General features: G+C 45.8%; 1 protein-coding gene and 1 pseudogene across 3 annotated transcripts in view; both read right to left on the bottom strand.

Moving 5' to 3' along the window:
* MICU3 (mitochondrial calcium uptake family member 3) overlaps positions 1-14,997 on the bottom strand; it is an 84,089-nt gene that overhangs the window by 49,390 nt on the left and 19,702 nt on the right. The window lies entirely within an intron of this gene.
* LOC114036902 lies at positions 9,044-10,258 on the bottom strand (annotated as a pseudogene).

Raw genomic sequence — 14,997 nt, 5'->3', positions numbered from 1 at the left:
TGCTTCTGTTGTAAAGACTCCCCAGTACATGTCAATATAAGAGGAAACACATTTCACACAAGTGTATTCTTCCTTGGTTTTATCTGAGCCTTCGCTCTGGCACCTGGGCACACCACAGGGAAGTCAGGGATCAAACAAGCCCACTGGTTCAAACAGCCACGCCAGAGTAGGCCAAGGCTTCACGGAGTTAAGATCCGGTTGGGGCTTGCGGCCCAAGCTAATAGCCAGCATGCATGCAGTGCCTTCTGTGTGCCAGGAACCGGGCTAAGCACTTTATAGACATCTTCTTTGGTCTGCACAACAGCCCTGTGAAGTAGGTGCTATTATCATTCCATTTTACAGGTAAGGAAACTGAGGCAATCAGAGGTCAAATAACTTGCCCAGAATCATACAGCTAATAAATGTCTGAGGTGGGATTTGAACTCAGGTTTTCCTGACACCAGGCCCAGCATTCGCACTGCCCACTGTATCCTGGGCCATCGCCAGTTGTCTTGACCTTTATCTTGTCACTGGACTTGATGACCGTGGGAGGCTGAGGACTTTGTGCAGCTCTGCCTCACTTAGATCCGATGCACCTCATGATGCCCTTGGTCCTCTTTGAGAACAGCAGCAGCAGCCTCGTCTGTATTACAGATCCAGGTGTACACACCGGGGGGTTTTTCCAGCTCAGCAGGGCCTGCGGGAGCTCAGTGCTGAGGCCCTGTGGAGGAGGAGCCTCGCTCACTGCCATGCCAGGACTGGCCTGGGGGTAGACTCATCCCAAGGGGCTACGTATGGTGGAATGCCAGCTGGCAGCCTGTGGCCTCAGCTTGATTTTGCCAAAGTAGAGATGCTACCTGAGGTCATGAGCATTTGGCTGTCTTACTAAGCTGAGAACATTATTTCCTTAAACACTTAAGAATTTCTGGTTCAGCACTAGGGCAAACTAACCTTTCTTAGAAACCAGTATACTTAGTTTTACTGTGAATAACAACAACAATAATAGTTATTACTATTATTATAGTCTTCTATCTTACATTGGAAGTTTTTTATTTTTATTTTTTTTTGTTGTTGGGCAATGGGGGTTAAATGACATGCCCAAGGTCACACAGCAAGTACGTGGTACGTGTCTGAGGTCGGATTTGAACGCAGGTGCTCCTGAATCCAGGGCCAGTGCTCTATCCACTGTGCCGCCTAGCTGCCCCCCCCCAGGAAGTTTTTTAAACTGTACAGACATTTTTTCCTTTAGAACATCACGCTTTATCCTTACAATAGGCCTGTAGGACTGTGTGTGTGTGTGTGTGTGTGTGTGTGTGTGTGTGTGTTTGTGGGGGGGGAGGTGCAGGAGGGTGCATAGCAGTTGATCTGAACTTGTTAGTAACAAGGTCAATCACAGAAGAGATCTTGAAGTTCTGTCTCTTATATGATGCTAACAGCTAAAATAAAAGGATTTAATTTGGATATTTCACTCTCCCCTACAAAGAAAAAGAAGCAAATCCAAACTGCATTATGAGAAAAACCATGGAAACTCGTGGGAGGTGGTGCATTCGCTTTAAAGTGTTATTTTCAATTGCCTTCTTGCTTTTGAAGAAACTGTAGGGACAAAGGATGGGCACTGTTGGGCTAAAGTCTGCCTGGCCTCTAACACAAACAGGCTACAAGGAGCCCTTGAAGGGCCCCAGGCAGCAATCTCAGAGACTTGAGTGAGTAGAGAGGGTCTGCTCTCCAGGAGTTCCTTATGCCCAGGAAATCACAAACAAGGCTTTTTCTTTGTGTGTCTGACATACAGTGTGGGGGGGGATATAGATGGGGAGTGTGGCACACACCTTCAGATGACGCCACAGCATCGTTAGTTCTATTTCCTGTTTTATTTTGTTACAAGAGTGGGAGTAATCTGTAAATGTTTGTAATGTAAAAATAGAACCCATCGATCAAATTAAAAAACAAAATTCAACTGGATAATAAAAGTTAAGAGAAAATTAGAAGGCCAAGATGAGAAGCAGCTTTCCATGACAGTAATTCTAATGTGACCTGTCTGAATAAGCTGTCAACATTAGAAAATGATGAATGAATGAAAGAGATGGGTTCTATCATAATTTCTTAGAAAAGTTTTAATTATGCAGAAGAGATGTCACTAAGAGGAGGTGGAAATAAACTAGAAACTTCCTGAATGAATCAACATCTGCTCTCTGCCAAATGGCGACAGAGTACAGACAACGGTAAAATGGTAGAATAATGGGCTAGATAAAACCACCTCCTGTGGTTCCTCACAAAGCAGTAAAAAACAACTGAAAAGGGGAAACAAAGACTGTAAGGTTTTGTATGAGAAGCCAGATGATCCCAACCAGATTTTCAGATGAAATCATGAAAGTATCTGTCTCTTTCAGATGAAACAGACAAATCTGCTGTTTTTATGGCCTTCCTTCCTCCCCTCTTTTACTCCTTCCCTTCCTCTAGTCCTCCCTCATCATAATATTTTCATTGACTGTGGAAGCCTTGTCAGCATTGACCTTTTCTCTACTGTTCTGATTGGCTGCCAATCCCTTGTCTCTTTCTTTAGCAAAAGTCAGATGGATATAGAACTGAGAAATCCAAGACTTGATCCCTTTGCCAATAACAAAAATGTCTAAAAGCCTAGTAGTGAAGCCAACACCATAGGCACCTTACATGGACGACTTCCCAAAAGTCAGGGAGTCTCTCATTGTTGGGGGTGACCCTGAGTGGACCACATTAACTCCACAGATCTCCACACAAAGCCTACTATTACCAAGTCTGATAACATCTTGTCAGATTCTAAATCAACTTTAACACTGTCTTAGTCCCTTTGATGAGTGGATCTGGGAAACATACAATACAGGCATCGTGGTGCACCAGATCGGGAGGGAGGTAATGCCTTTTGTGTCCACAAAGATCCATCCAAAGCTGCACAATATAGACTTCACCTCCTCAGATGGGATGCAAGGAACAGCAAAGGGAGTCTTGGTGCCATGGACCCGACGGAAATGTTGGCCTGTCTTCTTGACGCTGAGGACCTCTGCCGAGCCAGCAGGGTAAATGACATCAGTTCAGGCTTTGGCATCCTTCTGAGTGAACCACCACACACATTCACATCTTCTGTACTTCATCCTGCCACTGGTTGTTGTCCTTCATTCTCAAAGGACCCAAATGATGTCACTATGTAGAAGTCAAGGCACAGAGTGTCTGACTATGGCTGATCAGACCAGTACGAGCTTGGAAGGCTCTACCAGAGGTCAGGCACAAATACTCCACGTGAACATTTGGAGTGGAGATAGCTCTAAATTTCCACATTACATGATTCTTTTGAGCTGCTACAATTCTGCTTTGCTCATAGAGCACATCACCTTCACTGAGGAGGGCACACCATACTGGCCGTCCTGTGCCAGTATCTCCCATGTCACACAATCAATTCCAAAGCGTCCTTACATCACATCTTCTGACCTCCATGTAAGCGCTTGCCTTGTTCTCTGTAAAAGTCTTTTAGGCAAGTGCACATTTGGCACAGTTTTTGTATTTTGTGTATGTGTTTTGACTACAGGGTGGGATCCCTACCTAGTGTGGTGAGCAGGCCAGGGTTGGGTGAAGCAGATAATTTTGGGGACACCTTTTCTAGCCACTTCTTCCCACCAGGAGGTAAGCAGTGCAGTCCTAAAAAAGGCTGCTCAGATAGCAAGGGGGCTGCTGAATCCCACTGCTGCTTCAGTCTGCTGAGAAGATGACTCTCTGGCCTGGGCCACCTGAGGGCAGACTTGTGACTACAGCTCCCGGTGTATCTGCAGCTGCTGCTTCATCACTTGCTTCTTGGAGGTAAGTAAAAATGATAAAATGGTATGGCTGATGTCTTTTGATTTGCACATAAATTGGATTGAAGTGAGGCAGAGTTGGCTGAAGTTGCTGGCCTCACTCGCTTTTCCAGAATCATTGGAGTCCAATGGGAAGACAAAGTCAAGATGACTGGTGATGGCCAGGGATGTGGTGGATGACCTTGGCATCTTCAATGTCTAACCAAGTTCTAAGCATTCCATAGCTCCTGTTTCAGCTGCCATGGGGACAAATTGTTCTCATCCACCCATTCCACTAGGGGAAATCTTCATGTACTTGGAATACACCCCCACCCAACCCACTAAAAGATTTTTTGAGCCCTGGGTTACCCTCAACCTGATTTAGCCCGTCTGATGAAAGAGTGTCCTGGGTGTGGCTGCTGAGCATGCCACGGCTTCTTGGAGCCACAGGTGAGGGTTGGCTGAATCAAGTGGACACCCAAAGTGGAAAGCAGCCCCCACACTGAGCTGTTAGTCCTCCCTGAACGTACCCTCCACCCTTCATCTCTTGTCAGGGAATAATTGAATTGCTTTCTAAGGAAGAGGACTGGTGTTGGCAATGCTCCCACAAGTCATGGGGTTCGGGGGCAGGAGTGGGTTAGGTTTTGTGGCTAGTTTTAGAACAAAGATTCCTCTTGTACTGAGGCACTGGTTCTTGGGTTAGGCTCCATGCTCCACATGCTTCTCCCAACCATACGCCATGACTGAGAAAAAAACTGAATATCCTGAGTGAGGCTGTCCAGAGTTGGCTGCTTCTGCACCTGACGCCCTTTCCATGCTAATATAGAGTCATTACCTCAGCTCATAACTAGCCAAAACTGCTTTCTTAATCTTGTATTATAGAAGAGAGGGTTATTTTCAATTACACTACAATGGCCATAAAATATTAAGTATTCTATATTGTTGTTCAATTGTTTACAGTTGTGTCCATTTCTTCATGACCCCATTTGGGGTTTTCTTGGCAAAGACACTGGAGTGATTTGCTATTAAGATACTGGAGTGGTTTGCCATTTCCTTCTCATTTTATAAATAAGGAAACTGAGGAAACAGGGTGAAGTGACTTTCCCAGGGCCACATGGCTAGTAAGGTATCTGAGGCCAAATTTGAACTCAGGTAGTTGAGTCTTCCTGACCTCAGGCCTGGCACTCTATCCACCACACCACTTAGCTGCCCAAGTATTCTATATAGACATGGCTATATCTGTATACTTCATGTTTACATACATATGTATATATATTTCACAATTTAAAAGATATATATTCTTTGCTGCTTAACTGTTCACTCTAGACATAAAAGAAACACACACACAATCAACATTTATGTATAAGGACAAAAAAAGGAATACTTCAGTAATGTAAATGTCTATATGTCAGAAAGGTCAGGTATTTGTAGATTTTTGTGTTAAAATGAATGACAGCTTCTTTTTTGCATTGCTACATAGCCGCAAACTTCTTTCTTGTTCTAAGTGGCTTGGGGAGCCTCTGCAAACACACTGTGCTGATGGAAAGATCAAGTTCATGAAAGACTTTCCTAACCACTGGGCAAAAAAATGGGCTGTAAGCCCACTTAATGAAGCCACTTTCCCCTAAATGAGCAGGAGGCAATCTTAATAGTACTTTATAATTCTGCTGATTTTGTAAGGAAAGTTGAAAATGAAATGATTAAAATGACAGCATTTCTAGTAGGCTCTAATGGGGCGCTCAGTAGCTATTTATCCAACATGGAAGTGAGCACTCTCTTGAATTCCGTAGGATTAACAACATCTGCAGGGTAAATTATTTACGGAAGACATTGGTTCTGCCAAACAGGTCACCATGCCCAATAGGAAGAACTTTTTCTGTTAAGAATAAAGAGCCATTATGAATGCTCTTCAAAGCAAGGTCTCATTTCCTCATTACTTTGGAAATTCTTCTGATGTGCTTTTCTTATGACTTCAGAATGCAGCACCGTGGGTTTTCCTTCTTTCCCATCCAGTTTCATGTAAGCCTTAAATGATAATACAATAACGAGCATTTGCTATTTAAGGAGAAATTCACTCTGTTTTTAATAAAGGTAGAAAAGGCAAGTTTTCTAAGAAAGTGGAAAGGTGTAAATGGGTAATAGGAATATGCCTCTAGTTTCAATATTCAGTGCCTATGGTCCTGTTAGACACATTTCCATCACATTAAGTTGTATTTTTCAATGGTCCCTAAATTTAGAGAAAATACAAAATGACCATTTAAAACCCAAATATTTGAAAGAAAATTGTATGTGTATAATCCACAAAACTCAAAAGCATTCTTTATTCAACTTGAAAATGCCACCACCCCTCCCCTTTGGTCTCCTTTCTTCTCAGGCTTTTACGATGTTTCTTCTATATTGGTTTGGGTTTTTGGATTGATCTTAATTCTCTATTGAATAGCAAGGGGAAGGGCTGCCTTGGGGGGGGGAGCCCCTTCCCCTCTTGAACAGAGAGATCAGAAACTGGGAAGTGTGTAATCGTCAGGAAGTTTTTGCTTGTGTCAGCCCGCTTTTCTTCTCTTGGCACCTTCTTAGACAACTCTCCTTTAAGGAGCTCTGTTATTTAGGACTTTCGCCCCCTCTCAGCCTAGCTTGACCCCTTTCCAAATCCTACTTGTCACTTCCAGGTCTTGTCTCTGGGGTAGAGTAGAACAAGCTAATCCCTCTTCCACCTGACAGCTGGTCAAACACCTGAAGATATCAGTCATATCCTCACTAAATTTCCCATGCTCCAAGCTACACTCCCCCATTTCCTCCAACTAACCTCAGGTAGCAGGAGCTCCTGGGCCCCTGCCCATCTTGGCTGCTCTCCTCTGGTGCGTCCAGTTTGCTAATACTGCCAGAAGGGCCATGGCAGTGGAACAGAGTGGTCATCCATGATGGGTGGAACAAGGCAGGACGGACACCTCCCAAACCGGAACATTTGGCCCTGATTAGCAGAGCTGAAGATCTGGCCAGCTTTTTTGGCTACTATAGCAAATTATTCACTCCTGATGATTTTTTTTTATGGTGCCAATTTTAAATAGATTTTATTCTCCAGGACAATAATTGCATTTCCATTTGTTTACGGTACTGATAAAGTGCAATGCTGTCCACTTCTCTCCCTCTGCACGCCTTCAAGTATTCGGAATGCCCAGATTTACATGGTAGCTTAAACGTTACTTTTAAACCTCTATTGCCTTGGCTACAAATGTGAATCCTTCAATTGTTGGAAAGCTGTGTGGAATGCTCTTTCTTCTGGTGTGTTTTGTCAACCTTTTCAATGGTGGCTCCAGAAGAAGCACTTCCAGATGGGGCTGCTCCCCCCCACCCCCGGGAATCCACCAGGCATGCCTCCTGGCATGCCCCCTGCACTCTGGCACAGCTTAGTAATGATGGGGTTACAGACCTTCTCCAATTCTTTCTGCTGTTACTCAAATTCTTCATTCTCAATAGCCTGGTTCTTATCCAGCCAGCTGATTATTTCATTACATTTGTCCAGGATCTCCTGTTTGTCTTCATCACCAATTTTGCCTGGCAGTTAGTTTTTCGTCCCCTATGGTAGTCTTCGTGTTGAAAGCATGATTCAAGAGAATTCTTGGAACACACCTTGTCTCTCTGCTTCTCATCATCAGTCTTGTATTTCTCAGCCTCCTGGATCATACGCTCAATGTCTTCTTTGCTCAGATGACCTTTGTCATTGGTGATGACAATCTTGCTCTCCTTGCCTGTGCTCTTATCCACAGCAGAAACATTAAGGATACCATTTGCATCAAATGTTACTTCAATTTGAGGACGATGCCTGCGTGCTGGGGGGATTCCTGTGAGCTCAAATTGGCCACACAGGTTGTTATCCTTTATCACTGCTCTCTCACCTTCACAAACCTGAATAAGCACAGCAGGCTGGTTGTCTGAATAGGGGTAAAGGTCCATATCTGCTTGGTGGGGATGGTGCCATTATGTTGGATCGAACTATCATAACTCCAGCAGGTTCAGTTTCAAGGGAAAGAGGAGTGACATCCAACAGCAGCAAGTCCTACCCATTCTCAGATTTATCTCCAGAAAAAATGGCAGCCTGGACAGCTGCACCAGAGGCAACAGCCTCATCAGAATTGAACCTCTTGTTGAGTTCCTTGCCATGGAAGAAGTCTTGCAGAAGCTTCTGGATTTTGGGGCTGCGAGTAGAACCACCCACCAGGACGATGTCCTAAATCTGTGATTTATCTAGCTTGGCATCTCTCAAGGCCTTTTTCACAGGGTCCAGTGTGCTACAGAAGAGATCAGCATTCAGCTCTTCGAAATGGGCTCAGATGATTGATGTATAGAAGTTAACACCTTCATAGAGGGAGTCAATCTCAATACTGGCCTAGGTACTAGAAGAGAGGGTATGCTTTCCACATTCACAAGCAGTGCACAGATGGTCAACAGCCCTCTTGTTCTCACTGATGGCCTACTTGTGCTTTCACTTGAACTCAGCAATGAAATGGTTGACCATTCAGTCGTCAAAGTCCTCCCCACCCGAGGTGGGTGTCCCCAGCTATGGACTTGACCTCAAAGACATCATCTTCAGTGGTAAGGATGGAGACATCGGAAGTACCACCTCCAAGGTCAAAGATAAACATATTTCTCTCAGCAGCAACATTTTTGTCCAAGCCATAAGCAATAGCAGCAGTCGTTGGCTCACTGATGAATCGGATCACTTTTTTTTTTTAAGAAAAAAATAATCCAGAGCCCAGTCAACATTTGTCTAAAGTAGCAGAAACTCCCTCTGAGGTAGATATCTGAGCCAGACACTCCTGTCCACCGAGCGATTCTATTGGTTGAAGATGAGCTGCATATGAGGTGATAAGAGCTGTCTTAGGGAACAGGGGGCAGGGTGCACGGGGGGCATGGCTTGTGTCCTCTGTCCAGAAATTTTGTCCCCATTTTTGGCATCACTAGGCAGGCAGCGTGGCGTCTCTGCCTAATTATAGAGTTGATAAGTGGGGTGGGGTGGAGTGGGGAGGGCAAGAAAATAAGTCAAGTCAGAGAGAGAGAGAGAGAGAGAGAAGACTAAATAAGAGAAAGAAAAAAAGAAATAGGGTAGAGGGCAGGGATAAGGGGAAAACAAAGAAGGGTCCCTTGGGAGAGCCTTTCCACCCTGTGGTTCACAACCCCAGCACTGAGACGCCTTCTTCATGAGGAAAAACCCCATTTGCCCCTCTGCCTTGTGCTTCTCCTCTGGGTGGGGTGTGTCCACTGGATGTCTGGGGCCTGTCCAAGAGTCACCCCCTGTGCCCCCACCCCCGAGACAGAGACTGAATCAGTTGGACTGCCAGAGTGAATGCTCCCAGGTCCCTCTGCGGGGATGTCACTGAAGATGGGGTCGCTGCCTCTTGCCAGCCACTGTTAGCCTGGGAGCTGGGGTAGGAGTCTCCGTTGAACCTGAGCATCCTTAGGAACATGTCTCCAGATGCTGAGAGGTGGAAGGAAGCACCTGAGCCTACAGAAGAGGGAGATGTAGGGGAACTGGCACGGCTGTGCCCACCTTGAGTGACAGACACAGCAGTTTTCACTGTGTCGATGTTTGCTTCTTCCTGGAATTGCCCAATATTCTTCTTGTATCTGATCTGCTTGTGCCAAACCAGTTGGAGACCTGGGAGACAGTGATCGTCCACTTTTTGGCAAGCTTCCTCTTGGCCTCTTCACTGGGATAAGGGTTACTCAGGTGGGAGGAGAAATGCTCATTTAAGACTTCAGTGGCCTGTTTGCTGAAGTCACGACGTCGTCTTCTGGCATCCAGGAAACGTGGACGAAGGATCATGATGGCTTCACGTGTACTCTGTTTGAGCTGCATCTGAATGGCACTGAATTTTCGGTGGATGATGCCAACCATATGCTCCATTTCTTTGGGAGCCACAGGCCTTGTACGACTCTGATCTCAAAGCAGGTTCATCACAGGAGTAATGAACTCGTTACATGCCTGTTCATACTTCTCCACCTCAGCGTGGTAGAGATGGCGGATCTGGGCCAGTTTACTTCGATAGTCAGAGTGCTCAATGGAGTTGTCTGGAGACACTCCACCCCCCGAAGCTGCCGCTACTGCAGCAGCGTCTGCAGACCCTCCTCCCTTCTCTGGTCCTGCCAGAAGCATGTTGTCCAAATGCATCAGCTGTGGGCCCACAGGCTCCTCCTCCTGTGAGCTTTGGATACTGAGGCCAGTTTTCTCTTTGATCTCACATAGGACACTGAAAAGAGCAGGCTTCATTCGGTGGCAATTCAGGGCATGTTTCTTGGCCTGGGCCTCATCCAGGCTTTGGTCAGTGATGGTCATGATCTGCTGCAGGATGTCCCCGATGTCCTGCTTTCCCTGTCCTCCTGGGATCCCCCAGCACCCCCTCCCGGTTCTCCACCACCAGGAGGTCCCCCAGGCCTCCCTGGCTCCCTCCTGGAGGGGATGGCCCTAGTAGCCTTTTGTTCATGGATGGCTCCCCCGGAGCCTCCTCCCTGATCAGCCCCTCCTCTCCCCGGGTTCCCCCCTTTTCTTGAAAAATTGCTTTGGCTGATGCTCCTACTGCCACCACCTCTTCCAGTCTCTGCCTCTCCGGGCTCCCTGGGGGGCCTCTGCCTTGGGGGGGAGCTCTGGGATATGGGCTGGACCCCCCCAGAGGAGACCCCTGCCCCCGGCGGCAGAGAAAATGAAGCTGGAGAGAGAGGAAGCCCAGGTGGGGGTCTGGAGCACATTTTTGAGACCAGCAATGGTTTCAGCATCTTTGGTGGCCTGACATTGGGAATTGTTGAAATAGGCTGGTACTGTGACCACAGCATTTGTGACGGTCTTCCCCAGGTAAGCTGCAGCAATTTCTTTCATCTCGGTCAAGACCAGAGAAGATAGTTCTTCTGGATAGAAACCTTGGGTCTCCCCTTTGTGCTCCACTTGGACCTTAGGCCTGCCTGCGTCATTCACAATCGTGAAAGGCCAATCCTTCATGTCTGACTGTACAACCGCATCATTAAATCTGCAACAATCAGACATTTGGCATCAAAAACTGTGTTGGTGGGGTTCATTGCAGCATCGCCGATTAGATGTTCTGTGTCGGTGAAGGTGATGCAACTTGGGGTGGTCCTGTTTCCTTGGTCATTAGCAATGATCTCCACTTTCCCATGTTGGAAGACTCCCATACTGGAGTAAGTGGTGCCAAGATCAGTGCAAACTGCAGGTTCCTTTGACACGACTGCTGGGGAGTTGGGGGTTGTAGCTGACCACTATGGAGCAAGAAGGGCTGCTGCTGTGTTGAGTAGTTCACTCCCGATGATCTTGAACTTCCCTAACATCCCCACTGTCTGCCATTTGGTCAGAGCAGCTAAGTGGTGTAGTGGATAGAGTACCAGCCCTGGAGTCAGGAGGACCTGAGTTCAAATCTGAGCTCAGATACTTAATAGCTATGTGACCCTGGGCAAGTCACTTAACCCCAATTGCCTGAAAAAAGAAGACTGCCATTTGGTCATGCTTTCTCATACTGTACTTGTGAGGCTGCTATATTGAACCCAAGTGTGAAACTATGCATTTATGCCTAATAAATCAACCTGACAAGACTTCTGACAATGGTGCTCAATGTATTAGCTAGCTATCTCATGAGGTTCTGTGCCATCTATACATTCAAGAGCAGACCATCTACACCTTTCTCCAAGTGACTGATGGAAATCAGGCTCAAGGTTGTGCATGCACTGATCCAGGGGCACTCCACAAGAGACTTTCAGGGGAACACAGAATTTTAAAATAATTACTCTATGGGTCCAACTACTCAACCACTTCCAAATCCATCTACACATAATGATTATCTAGCCTACAGTTTTCTAATAGGTGCACAGGAAGAGTATGGTTGTCAAATGATTTGCTACATTTAGGAAGATAGACCTGTCTGGTAACTATCAAAAAGGGAAAGGAGGCTGGTCTTGCAGGGCCTGAGCTGCAGGAAACCAGGCTGTTTATTGGGTTCTACCTTCTCTTCTAGACCAGTGGGGCCATTCATGAAATAATGCAGTCTAGATTTCTGCCAGGAATTGAAGTCAAGTTCTATGACTGACAACTTACAGATTCTGATCTCAGTCTCCCTTTTCACTTCTAAAAACATTGGAGCATTTACCCTTTTCCAATCTAGAGTATTTCTCCTCTTCTCTGTTGACTGCTTCATCAGCTCATCAATCACATCTTCTGGGTAGCTCTCTGTGTGTCCTGCAATGCAGTTCTGCACCTGGTGGCTTGGACTCCTCAAAGGCAGTTGGGTGCCCTCCTACTACATCCCTACTTATCTTGGGCATCATTACCCATGATCCACTTCTACTCTATTCTTCCCAGTCCAGAGATCAATTTCTTTGGCAGAGAAGACGCAAATAAAACATGAACTGAGCAGCTTTTCCTCTGCCTGTTAGTCTTCTGTCTACTCTGAGCAGTGGTGTGAGCCCTTCTTTCAATCTCCTCCTTCCCCAATCTAGGCAGCCTTTAAAAAGAACCCTTTGGGACTTCTTTGGCTTTTGTGCTGGCCCCAGCACTTGGCCCTTTTCTCACAAGGCCCTGCTGTGCAGAAGCACATTCGTTCTCCATTGCGTGCCCTTGCTTCTACTTTCTGTGCCTGTCTTTTACAAATCTAAGTGGCTTGATGAGTTTCCTGTGCACAGAGATTGGTCTCTTCAGACAACTCCTCCTTTGCCTCTTCCTCAGAAGTACTTTTCTCTGTGTCTTCAGAAGTGAATTCTTGAGGCCTCTCTGTCTTGGGATGACTTCCCATAGAGGTTTTTGGTCCAGGATCCTACACTTTTACTGATCCCTGTGAAATCTGCTCTCCCCAAATTGAGACCATACATAAGACCACACTTGACTTTCCCTCCCTTTTCTTTTCTTCTTAAAAAAAATTTTTTTTTGGCTAGGCAATGTGGTTAAGTGACTTGCCTAGAGTCACCCAGCTAGTAAATGTTATGTGTCTGAGGCCAGATTTGAACTCAGGTCCTCCTGAATCCAGGGCTGGTGCTCTATCCACTGCACCACCTAGCTGCCCCTCTTCTTAAAAAATTTAAAAAATATTTTTATTTAAAGTTTTGAGTTCCAAATTCTATCCCTCCCTCCCCACCCAAGACAGTAAGTAATCAGATGTTAAACATGTACAATTATGTAAAATATTTTCATATTAGTCATTTTGTACAAGAAGACTTGAATAAAAGAAAAAAATGAAAGAAAGAAGTGAAAAATAGCCTGCTTCAGTCTATTCAATCAATATCAGTTCTTTCTGTGGAGGCGGATAGCATGCTTCATCATGAGTCCTTTGGGATTATCTTGGATAATTGCATTGCTGAGAAGAGCTGTCATTCACAGTTCTTCATCGAACAATATGGCTGTTGCTCTGTACGATGTTCTCCTGGTTCTGTTCATTTCACTCTGCATCAGTTCATGCAAGTCTTTCCAGGGTTTTTCTGAAGTCCATCTGCTCATCATTTCTTATAGCACAATAATATTCCATTACAATCATATGCCACAGTTTGTTTAGCTATTCCCCAATTGATGGGCATCCCCTTGATTTCCAATTTTTAGCCACCACAAAAAGAGTTGCTATAAATATTTTTGTATAAATTTCTGTACTAGCTATTGGCCCTGGGCAAGTCACTTAACCATCATCTGCCTCAATTTCCTTATCTGTAAAACAGGGATGAGAACAGCATCTACTTTCCAGGTTATGAGGATCAAATGATATAATAATTATAAAGAACTGGGGATAGCTCCTGGCATACAGTAGGTGCTTAATAAATACTTATTTTTTCCCTTTTTCCCTAGTGTTTCTGCAGAGGCTGATGGCAGCCCCCAGGAACTCTCAGTCGTCTGTATGAGCCCTGAGGCAGCTGGCACACAGGGAGCTGGGAGCAGCCCATCTTGCAGGCCTGGGTTGTCTTTTCCCCATGAGGATCATAGGGTAGGGTTTTCTTTTCCCTTTTCTTTCTTAATTGTTCATCTTCTGTACCACCTGCTATATTTCCTACTGTTTCTCAGGTGGTGGAGGAGGACATTGGATTTGGCTAGAATGTTTCCCTCTGCCTTTTTTCCACAAACCTTTTAAAAAATCTTTTTAAGAATAATGCATATTGAGAGTATCTTTGATGAAAATATGAGAAGGAAACAAGTAGGTTTTTGTAAAGAATTATGTAGATTACAAATTTACAATCCAACAATTGACCAAAAAATGCAGAGAATACAAACTCCTACTCATGCTTATTTGTTAACTTAAAAACTCCCCTTGGGTCAATAGACCAAACACAGTTTTGAGGGCCGCCCTCCACAAGGAGACCCTTGTGTACGTGGACAGATCCCACAGGATCCTTCCACACAGCTTAGACATGAGTGGGGCCAGGCATGGCACAGGGAGGGAGCCTATGCTCCCCAAAGTCACTCACTATGGTCAGGAAAGATGCCTTCCTTGTGCAGGGACAAGAGGAAGAGCGTTCCTCGTCTGTGGTGAGGCCTTCCTTACGTTCCTGTTTATAGACCATATTGTACTAAGGGGGAGGGTCACGGACAGACCGCTAACCTTGAAGATACAGGACCTGCATTCAAATCCTGGCTCAGATACTAGCTGGATGACCTTGGGCAAGTCCCTGAACCTCTCTGGGCCTCAGTTTCTTCACCTGGATGGGCTTGGAGGTCCTTTTCTATTCTAGTTCTGTGACTGGATGGTTAGAACATTGCAGGACCTTGGCAACGAAATCCACAATTCTTATTCAAGAGAGATTAGCCCAGTGGCGTACATGGGAGGGGCTGCAGGGCTGGACAGAAGGCCGAGGCCGGCAATGCTCCCTGACTTGGGAAGTATCTGAGCACATACTCTTGGGACAGCACTGCAGATGGACAGTGAGGAAGGCCCAGACTTGAAGGGAGTCCCCAGGCTGGCAGCTGGAAACCTGCCTGGTGTTTCTGTATTCTAGACGCCTCTTTCTGGTGCAAAGGTTCTCCTGGCTCTGTTGTCTGGGTGCAAATCTTAGAACACCACTGTCCCCAAGGAGTTAGAATTGTGGGTGACAAACAGGGCCGGGGGAGCCACATGATGGGACCCATTAAGTGCCAGCTCATTTCCAATAAAAACTTCACCCCAGACTTGGGGGGATGGGGGCACAAGCTGAGAGCTTCCTTTGGAAGATCCCCAAGGGGCCACTGGGAATGTACCAAGCCTAAGAGGTA

This window comes from Vombatus ursinus, unplaced genomic scaffold (assembly GCF_900497805.2).
Source record: "Vombatus ursinus unplaced genomic scaffold, bare-nosed wombat genome assembly UNPS02010193.1, whole genome shotgun sequence".
Classification (NCBI taxonomy): domain Eukaryota; kingdom Metazoa; phylum Chordata; class Mammalia; order Diprotodontia; family Vombatidae; genus Vombatus; species Vombatus ursinus.
The sequence above is the reverse complement of the archived record's forward strand: the minus strand, read 5'-3'. Positions and strand labels throughout refer to the sequence as shown.